The sequence below is a fragment of the Chiroxiphia lanceolata genome, chromosome 26 (assembly GCF_009829145.1).
Source record: "Chiroxiphia lanceolata isolate bChiLan1 chromosome 26, bChiLan1.pri, whole genome shotgun sequence".
Classification (NCBI taxonomy): domain Eukaryota; kingdom Metazoa; phylum Chordata; class Aves; order Passeriformes; family Pipridae; genus Chiroxiphia; species Chiroxiphia lanceolata.
Window position 1 is genome coordinate 636,872 of NC_045662.1, and position 10,841 is coordinate 647,712.

The 10,841-nt window shown below is 50.0% G+C and overlaps 1 pseudogene; it reads right to left on the reverse strand.

Moving 5' to 3' along the window:
• Positions 1 to 4,885: 4,885 nt before the first annotated feature.
• Positions 4,886 to 5,608, reverse strand: LOC116798702 (annotated as a pseudogene).
• Between the last annotated feature and the right edge of the window lie 5,233 nt (positions 5,609 to 10,841).

A 10,841-nucleotide genomic window follows, 5' to 3' on the forward strand; every position in this document is an offset into this window, starting at 1 on the left:
CTGCCAGGTTTGCAATAGTGGATAGCACAGCTGTTAGTGGGGCCAAATGAGCCAGAAGGACAGAAATTCCACCTCATGTCACTGTAAAAATCCAGCAATCCCTGAATCAGAGAGTGCAGGTGCCACATGGAGCAAGCACTCTGCAGCCTCTGGATTTCTTTTAGGGTCGGGGTTAACACTGGAACAGAAGGACCACACACTCCCATCCAGGGATGGGACGCCAGGTTTGATTGTTCTGAACATCAAAACCCAAAATAGTTTCATTGTGATCTTCAATTAAAAAGCCAGTGGCTGACATCCACTTCTCACTGAGGAGCCATAATTCACCTCAGCAGTTCATGTGTAGCCCTTGTTCCATTTGCTACAGGGATTTTAAATCTTTGCTGTCCAGGTCGCACATGTGGCTTCTCAGCATCCCACTGTGTTAGTATTGAATGCTGTGCTCCCATGTCTATTAGAAATGTTATTAACAGTTGATGAGAACCAAGTGGAATCCAAATGTCCGGGTGATGACTGTGAGTGAATTGAGAGGATTCTACTTGCTGGATTTCAATCTTGCCTGGCTTGTGAGCATAATGCTCTTGCAAATCAGCCCCTGAATAAGATCAAATGGGCCATTTTTCATGTATGGCTTCCCACTCCACCTTGGGGTTTTGATGTGGATCTGGCATCAGACATGGGTGTATTTGAAAGAGATAAAGAATAATTTCCCCCTAGTTCATTATCACAGGGATCACCCCTTATAATTCCATCCCAGCCTTCAGGTGATACAGTTAGTTTTCTAATCTGTACAATTCTGAGTGCATTGGCATGTTGCTTAAGCATCATCTCTAACTTTTCTTCCAATTTTTGCTTATTTTTCTTTTTCTTCCTGTAATTTTTTCTGAAGTTGCTCAATTTTAAATAGCAGTAATAACTCAGCTGCTTTTCTCCCTTCTATTGCTTCTCTTTTCTCTCCTATGCTTTTTCCTATCCAAATTCTCCAATCATTGTCTTTCCCTGCACTCTGCCAAAGCAAGAACAGTCCTAAGATGATCATTCTCAGTCAAAATGGATTCCCAGTTTTAATTCAGTCTCCCTCTCAGAAGCCAGTGATGATTTTAGTACTTCATTTTCTTATTTCAAAACTGTATATTCTACTCAGATATTCATTTGGAAGCAGGAGATTCTGTAACTTCTTTCTGCACATAAACAGACTCCTAAAACTGCACAAATGATCCCCTCTGCTGGGTCAGCCTTTTGTCAACAGTCCATGTCTGACTCTTGACCTTGTTCCTGTGCTTGCTCTGTACTGTGTTGTGCTCCAGCAGCCAGAAAAAGGATGTTTGTTCCAGAAAAGAGCTGCCCTACCTCTGTATGGCCCCCTCTCCAGCCATATCCTGTTTTTTCCCACAGTGTCTTCTTACCAACAGTCCTTGGTTGGCTCCACTGCTATACTGCTATTGCTGTATGAGACACACGCACACCAGCCATTTGTTTTCTGGCCTCCTACACTCCCCAACAGTGCCAGGCATTGAGGGGACACAGGCAAGGCTACAGCACTCAAGTCTTACTGAGGAGAATCTCAAACCCAGACGAAACATTTCATGCTACCACCAGGTAGCCTCCAGGGACTGAGCTGTTTCCCAGGGTCCTTGCTCCTGTCTCATTTAAAAGCTCTGAGATTACAGGTTCTGGTGGTTCTATGGGGATGGGGGAGTCCTCTGCCCCATTATGTCCTTGACCTGAGCCAGGAGCTACGGGAAAAGGAATCAGAGCATGGGAAGGCTGGGATAAGGAAGGTGGTGAATATCGGGGCTGGAGTCAATGGCTCCAGAAAACAGCATCATTTCTGGAAGGGCCAAGAATCCCCACCAACAACAGCGACACAGAAATCTAGCCATGGCATAAACCCATCTCTCCACAAGCTTCAAATGAGGCCCTGCCTGGAAACAGTGGTTCTCAAACATTTGGCCTTATATGAGGCTTCAGGGCCTCATGGCCTCAGGGAGCAGAGGGGAACTGCATCAGCTGGCGTCGCCACACAGAGGAAACCACCCACTGTCTCTCCTCTCAGAAGATTTTTCTCAAAAGCAAGCTTCCTGGCAAAATGATTTGGCCTTTGCCAGGTGATGCCTTTCATCTGCAGAAGCTGCAGCTGCCTGCTCTGACTCCTCCTGTGTGATTCCTGCCAAGTTCAGTTGTTTACTCTCAGTGTTTCCAGCAGCCCCCAGCCTTCCTTTCCCCAGAGGTTTACATTCCTGGGAACACCACTACCCACACCTGCACCCATCCCTAAGCCAGCTCCCTGACTCCTGCTCCTTCCATGCTCTGGTAGCAGTTTTATCCCATCTGGCTACTACTGAGAATTTCCTGAGTGGATGCAAGGTAGTATCCAAAGTGACTGACTCCAGAGGTAGATAGGAAAGTTTTATCCCTGTCTCCTGTGTCAGCTGGGCTTCCCATCCCCCCGAACAATGTGATCCTGAAAGCTGCTGTGCTGACAACTGAAACTTTGCAACTCCTGCTCACTTCACTAGCAGAGGCCCCTAGCAGAGTAGTAAAGGAGTGCTCTGAGCTGAATGTCCTTGGCATTTACTGGAAGGGATTCAAATAGGGTTTTCATTGGACTTGCCAAGGAGGTGGAGTGTGGAGGTCAGCGTGGCACAGGCTGCCAGAGGATGTTTGTGTGCCTATGTGAAAGGACAGAGAAGGGCTGTTTGTACAGCATAGGGTTGTGTTGGATTGTCATCCTCCTGCTGCAATGAGGGATTGTGTCTCTCCCTGGATGGGGGTTTCTGCAGCATGTGCTGTTTACAGAGATCTTTCTCTTGAGGAATGTCCTCCATCTGGGGGGAGCAAAGGAGAGAAAATGCAGTTGTAGGGAGAGACTGATGGACACCCATGGGGTTCAGATGTTCTGTCTACCCCTTTTTCCACCCAGGAGCAAAGCAGACACAGATGGATGTCAAGTCCCTCCCCTTTCCATGAGAGGGCTGGGTGCAGACAAATCTGGCAGAGCAGTGGATGGCAGAAGATCATCAGGGACAGGACAGAAAAAAACAGAAGATGTCAAAGAGTAGGAGGCATCTGGAGAAAAGAGTTTGAATATGTCTAGAGAAGAGGCAGGAAGGTGAAAGAGTAGCTTTCCTCTGACATATAGAAGGGATAAAATGTGGCAGCCGGCAACTCAATGGCATGACGGTTTTGATTCTGTCCCTGTGCTTGGTTGTATCCACAGGTGTGTGTGAAAGAGCATCATGAGAGAAAAGTAGGAAATTTGTAAGACTAAATGACAATTAGATTGGAATATGTGGGCACAGGTGGGAAGTGGGAATGTGAGTGGTCTAAGTGCACATTTCCCCTTGTGATACATCTGATCCTGATTGTGCAGGTGCATCATCTTCTGTGATTCTGCCACAGCTTTCTGGACTGAATAGCTCCTCCTCCCTAACATCTGACCCCAGGTCAGTAGGAAAAGCTACTGATGGGTTGTTCCTTCTGCACAGGTCTCAGGCAGAAAGGGAGAGACTGCTCATCAAGGGATTGTCTCACAAAAGCTAGAATCAGAGAAACACAGAATATCCTGAATTGGAAGGGACTCATAAGGTTCATTGAGTCCAACTCCTGCACAGAAGAAAACCAACAATCCCACCTGTCCCTGAGAGTGTTGTCCAAACACTCCTTGAGCTCTGGCAGCCTTGGGGCCATGACCACTGCCCTGGGGAACCTGTTCAGTGCCCAAAGACCCTCTAGGGAAAGAACCTTATCCTAATATGCAACCTAAACACCCACTGATACAGTTTCATGCCCTCCCCTCAGATCTTGTCATTGGTCAACACTGAGAAGAGACTGGAGCTGCCCCTCTGCTGCCCCTCGTGAGGAAGTTGCAGATCCCAATGATGTCTGACCTCAGTCTCCTCTTCTCCAGGCTGAAAAAAACAAGTACCCTCAGCTGCTTCTCGTATGGCCCCTCCAGACCCTTCACCATCTTCCTGTCCCTACTTGGATGCTCTCTAACGGCTTTATAGCCTTCCTATATTGCAGTGCCCAAAATTGCCACAATATTCTAGGTGAGGCTGCCCTAGTGCAGAGCAGAGTGGGAAAATCCCCTCCCCTGACCATTGCCAGTGCCGTGCCTGATGCCCCCCAGGACACAGTTGGCCATTCTGGCTGCCAGGTCACACAGTTGACCCATATCCAACTTGCCACTGACCCAGATTCCCAGATCCCTTTCTGCAGTGGTGTTCTCCAGCACCTTATTCCCCAGTCTGTCCATACAGCCAAGGTGGCCCCATCGCAAATACAGAATCCATCAATTATCAATTATAAGCTTCATACAGCTGCTGATTTCCCAGCCCTCAAATTTGTCTAGGTAGCAAGGTAAGGGGTGAGGGCTGGCTAGAGTGAACTGGTGCAGTCCTTACAGAGAGGTCACACTGAGTTTGCATGGCTCCTGTTAAAAAGCAGCACAGAACTAAGAGTTGCTGTATAACTTATCTGTGAAAAGTAAAATGCACTGCATTGAGTCCCACCCTCTCCTTCCTCCACCTTTTTCCTTGAGCAGAATGTAAGAGATGTCAGACAATGAAGGAGGACTCGGGTCCAGACTGGGATGCAAAAAATTTAATGAGTCTAAAGAAGAAAGGCAGCTCACAGAGGGCACCAGCAGAAGTCACTAAGACACAGTGGAGCTCCTGCAGGGTGTCCATCTGCCTGCCCTGCAGAGGAAGGGATGGTGACAGGCCCCCCTGGGGTGGCCTGGGGAGACACAGAAAGCAAAGGAAAAAGAGAGAGCAGAGACTAGAAGAAGGGAACAATGCCTTGAAGCTTTAAATACAATGTCTTGTCCAACACCATGTTGTGAGGTCTTGAAGGTTCTTGCCCAAGGACATTGCCAACAGCTTTAGCAGGGAAGGCACCTGTTGCCACAATAGCGGTTGGTGATGCAGGAGAGGTCAAAGCCCCCGGAGTTGATGGGCACTCCGTCACAGCTGAGGATGCTGCCAACGGCAGCGGAGGTGGAGGATCCCACGGCGGTGTTCTGTGGGAAGGAGCTGAGGATGGGCCCGGGCAGGGTCACCACAACGGGGGAGGGCTGGATGACGACAGTGGAGTCCTGGCACTGCCTGACACAGCACTCATTGCAGCTGTTGGCCAGCGGGGTCGGGCCGCAGGGCTGGCAGCAAGGGTTGCAGGGCTGGCAGCACGACATGTCTCTGGTTCACAGGGGCACCTGGCACACAGGGCAGGGAGAAGCACAAAGCAGACACACATGAGAAGCAGCCCTGCACCCAACCCCCCTGCAGACAAGGCACCTCCTGCACCACCTGACACTGCCCAGCCCAAAGCCCAGCAGCCTCCTCAGCCAAGTCCCAGCCTCTCTCTGCACAACACCTTCTCTCCCCTTCCCTCTCCCAGCAGAAGCAGCTCCCAGCCCTGGCCTAGCACAGTCTGTGTTAGATGAAGCAGGTGGAGAAGAGGCTTCCCACTGACCTGATTGCCGAGGAGAAGGAGGTGAGAGAAGTGGATGTGAGAGCAGAGACTTGGGCTGCCTTTTATAGCAGTCCTGCATTGCCTCAGGCCCACAGGCACCTTTGTGCAAGTCATAATTTTCTGACCAGCTCATGTCAGTTGTGAGCCATCCCAGCTAATGGTAGGGGCTGTGCCCTGGTTTCCTGCACTGATGCCTTTTCATTTCCTGCCACATGGAACATTCTTTCCTGCTTGAGGCCTTCTGTTATGTGCTGGAGGGCAAGCCCAAGGATTTCCGGGACGTTAACATGTCAACATGGGCAGAATGCTCAGTTCAAGGCCTGGTGGCATCTCATGCAGGCAGGTGATGTTCATTCCTGTGGTCTTGTTTATGTTAAAGTTTCCAGGAAATGGTCATCTTGTGCTTCTCACCTGCACACCCAAGGACTGCCACGTGGGGGGACATCCCATCATCTCCTCAGCAGAGTCCCCAGTTGCTGAACTTTTCCTGTCCTTGTATGAGCGTACAGACTTTTGAGTGGTTCTATCAGACCACTGAATTGAAGCCCATGAATTGATCCCCTTATGCTGGAGTGTTGCTGTACCTGGGATGGGACAGGGGCTCCTCATGTCCAGGCCAGTGCCAGATGCACTTCAACAGCTCATCAACCTAGTGCTGAGTGAGACAGTTGCAGCACCTTGCCTCAAATGGATGCTGGAGTGAAGGGACTGGGATCTGGATTGTGCGCTGCTTGGAGATGTAGAACAGACTCTCTGTGTGGCACGAGGGAAGTCAAGCATTATTTGAGTCAAACTCCTTTTGTGTTCAAGCACCAGGACTTCCACACACCCCCTCTCAGAAAGATTGAGCCTGCATGCCTAGCAACTGTGTCTGGAAAGGCAAGAAGGTATGAACTTTAGGCAAACTGCCAAAATCTTGCTGCTTTTCATGATCAGGTCTGGTAAAGTCCATCTTTGCATAGAAAGAAACTGTTGTGTACTGACCACAATCCCACATTGTGCATCCCACTGTGCTGCTTAAGGGTAGAGGAAATAGGAGAACAAGGAATGAGGAAGAGGCATTGTGTCTCTGAAAAAGAATTGGGGATGGAGTGAAGGCATTTTAGTTCAGTTTTGTGGGGTTTTTTTGCATTTTCTTGCAATGTTTCTCTGGTTTATTGGTAAAATGTAGAATAAATGTTCCTCAAGTCAAGCCTGGGTTTACCTCTGTTGGTAAGCAGCAAGTAATCCCTCTGTCTTTACCTTGATCCACAACTTTTTTCCTCCTTATTTTTTTTTAGAAAGGGAAATACCTTTCTCCCTCAGAGAGGACAGACCATCTTCATGACCATCCAGGAGCCCTGACACCACAGTGCTTGTTGGTATCCTGGCCATGGCTATGAAAGTCTCTGCCTCCCAGCTAGAGCAAGTAAGGAGCTGGCAGGTCCTGGGCTGTGGGGAGCAGACTCCAAAACTCCCAAGATCTGACACACTTGAGGCCAGTCAAGAGCTGATTTCAGCTACAACTGGGGAAACTGGTGCCATTCTGTGGCAGCCTCACATCCATCTGAGTTGCCAGCAGGTGTCCCTGGGTCATGGTGGTACAACCGGATGGTCAAGAAAAGCCTGGATGTGGCCCTTCACCACATCTGAATGGACTTCCCTGTATCCAGACAAGGTTGTCAAAAGCCTTTCAGACCTTTCCATGCCATGTGACAGATATGGGATTGACAGCCTAGAGAGCTCAGCAGTTGCAGGGAGAAGCCCAAAACCCTCCAGCTGCCAAATCCTGGGAAATTTTCTGAAGGCCAGGGGAGCAGGGACCTCTGTCTGCACTGTTGGCTTTTTGATCAGACACGCAATAGCCAGAGTTACCCTATTCCTTGCTTCCGGACTCCTGGTGTGTCTGGGACCCATGGAGTACAGCACCCTGGGGCCATGGCTAGGAGAAATTTTTCACTGTCTGGCCTGAGCTGTGAAAAACTCGTAGGGCAAAGGAGGGCTGCTTGGGCCCCTCTGCTCAAAGGCACAGAGCCTGCCTATGCCAGGGCTACCTCTCTTTCCTTGCCTCCCCCTACCTTGCTGGGCAGGCTGGAAATCTGGGAAAGAGCAGAACATGACAGAGATAGAGGCAGGGGAAAAGCCATGGTAGGGGTAGAGGGAGGGGCAGGGTCTGCACGTGTTAAGTGCAGGTGGATATATCCAAATTATATACAAGTCAAACAATAGCTTATTTATCCTAATGTAATTAATCTTTCAAACCTTCTGCCATACCTTGTTCTGTGACATCACCCTCCCCTTTGACTGCTTTCAGGGCACCACATTCCCTGGGTCTGAGGTGCCCTTACTTCCAGACACGTGGTGTCACCGTGGACAGCTCTGCTTCTGCCAGTTACTGCAGTGCCCTCAGGGCTGTGGCTCCTGCTCACTTAGTGCTTTAAGCCACTGTTTCCTTGGTGCACTGGCCTTTCATGGGCCACACAGTGTTGTTTTGGGGTGTTGTGCCCCCAGGCTGCAGCACCTGACTTGTTCCTACTGCCAGTTTTCATGAGCTGTGGCAGCACCAGATGCCCCATGGCAGCAACTCTGAGCAATGAGCAGCACTTTCTACACTGCCCAAGGGTGGAAGACACTCTCCTGCCCATGGGCAACTGGACAGCCCTCAGCTGTGCCACAGCTCCCAAGGCATTGCTGACATGAAATGGGCAGGGGCTGTTCTGGGAGGACTCTTTGAATCCAATAAAGTGGCCAAGAATCCCTGGGAAGCGTAGGAACACAAAGATCTAATATAGCTTGCTAATATAACTCTTCAGTTAAAAAACACAGAATCAGAACTAGGTTTTGTTTGTTTGATTGATTACTTCTGAGTAAACTCATGTAGAAACAGAAAGTGAATCCTCCAAGTTTATTTTCCTTCCAAGGCTTTCCTGTTCATACCAGGACTTCATCTCCAGAAGTTAGGAGTTCAAGCTCAACACTGGCATGAGAAATGGAGCAGGACCCTTCTGATGCCTTTAAAGTATTTCCCACCATTCCTAGTTTTGAGACCAAGATCTTTTTGTACAGACTTTCCCTCCAAACACAGAAACTTTTGTAGTGGTTTGAAGTCCCATAGACAGAGTAAGTGTTCGGACTGGAAATTCCTTCAAAAGATCCATTTGGCACTCTAGTGATGCCAATGTCATGCCTCACTATAAGTCACAAACACATATGATAAATTGTCTTAAGGTTTTAAAGACATGAGCCTTGTTGGGGTGGAATGAGTCCTCTCAGAGGAAATTCATACATCAACCGATCTCTGGGGAGCACTGCATGGCTCTGGGAGACCATACAGCTGTTCAGATTTCCTATCAGAGACTCCAGAGGTAGACAAAAGAGATTTATCCCCCTTTTCACCTGGGTCTCCCATTCTTCCTGGACAATCTCAGCTGAACAACATGGTCCTGAAGGCTGTACAGATGGAGGGCTGATATGGAGAGGGGCTGGGGCTGGGCTGATGTGTCTCCTTGCTACAGGAAGACAGGGGTGCCCTTGGGCCTTGCTGTTATCCAAGGGAACCCTCTGTGCTCAGAGAAAGGATCCCTCATTCTCCTTTCATAGTCTCTACCTCCCCACCCAGCAGGTGCCTCTGCTTCCTTTTAGTGGGGTTGCAGACAGTTCCTCAGGTGTCCCTGTGCTCTGCTTCCTGCCTGCCCTCTCTCCCAGGTGAGATCCTTCACCTCCACTGCATCCTCAGCTGTGACGGAGTGCCCCTCAGCTCCAGGGGCTGTGACCTCTCCTGCATCACCAGCTACTACTGTGGCAGCAAAAGGTGCCCCCCTTGCTACAGACACTGCAGACAGACTGGACAAGGAGCCCTGTGAATCCAGAAGGTGATGCCAGACAGAACGGCAGAGATTGTGGCCACTGGTTTGAGAGAGGCTGAGCAGGTCCCACTGCTACTAATGGTGTCAGTCCTTTGGGAGGGGCCAGACTGGATTCTCTGAGAATATGGCCTGTCTCTCATTCTCTCCTTCTGCTTTTTCCTTTCCCCTCTATTCCTTTGCTATTTTCTGATCCCTGGGCAATGAAGCCCAACAAAACCACCTTGGGGCAACTTGCCTCCCTCTCTCCATCTGTGGAGCACTGCCTCTTGGCTGCCCATGGTGATCCTTTCATTGTGGCATTTCCTCAGAGACAACTTGTTTTAAGGGACCCTTTCTCATTTCTAGAAAACAAAGAAGATAGGACCCACTGCCTGTCAGCCTCCTTCAGGCCCTGGCCCTTGGAGGTGAGGACAACAGCTCCGGCTACTCCAGAGCCAGTGACTATCAGTCCTTCCCTTGCTATGTTTCTGCCCAGAAGTATGGCCCTTTGTCTTGGAAAATACCCTTACCAGATGGTGATCTCAAATCGTGCTGTACTCTTGGGAGGACCCTGGTGCTGCAGAGGGTCAGCAGACCCACAAGCGCTTAAGGCAGATCCTTTTACTGTGGGTGGAGCTGTGCTGGGGAAGAAGGCTCAGACAGAAGATGGTCATGAGGGAGAAATCACCTTGGCTTGAGCCCAGAGCCTCCTCCACACCTTCCCACCCATCTCCAGGAGAAGGGGGCATTGCCTAGATCCAAGAGCAAGGATACCTCGGACATGTCCCCTGCTTTTCCAGCACATCCACACAGTGCCCAGGCAGCCCCAAATGTTCACTGCACACATTTGCAGGGCTGAGGTGCCTTGCAGAGAGCACATCCCCAACCCCATCACACAGAGCACCTCCAGGACAGGGAAGGTTATTCCCATGGGCTGGCAGGATTACACAGGCAAGCAATGGCCAGTTGCTGCCATGGAGCCATAGAGAGAGCACCCATCAGAACAGCCCTTGCTCTCTCTTTGCAGCTCATGGCAACTCCAGTCCCATCCTGGGAGTCAAGGGAGGACGAATACTTCAGTGGCAGAAGCCCTCTCAAAAACTTCTCCTTTTCCCCCAGGCAACAACCCCAGCCCCTCACAGGAACAGAAGCTTCATCCACAGGTCTCTGGGTGCATAGGGGAAATTAGGAATGTCAGGGGAGAACTGAGACCCCTTCCCCCACAGCTCAACCTTACACAGAAGGGTCTCCTGCCTGGATGCCAAGACAGGAGAAGTGTACTGAGCCACTACAGCTTTGCCACAAACAAACACACAAATTGACACAGATTCACATCACCTACCCGCAAGGGATGCCAACAGCCCATGATCTGCCCATTCTGCCAGCACTGACATGTTTATGTCATGGAAATCCTTAGGCTTGTCCTCCTGGCACTTTCAAAAGCCTTCATGTGGGAAAGCACGTGGCATGTGCCAGGAAATGAAAAGGCATCAGTACAGGAAACCAGGACACAGCCCCTACCATTAGCTGGGATGGTTCACA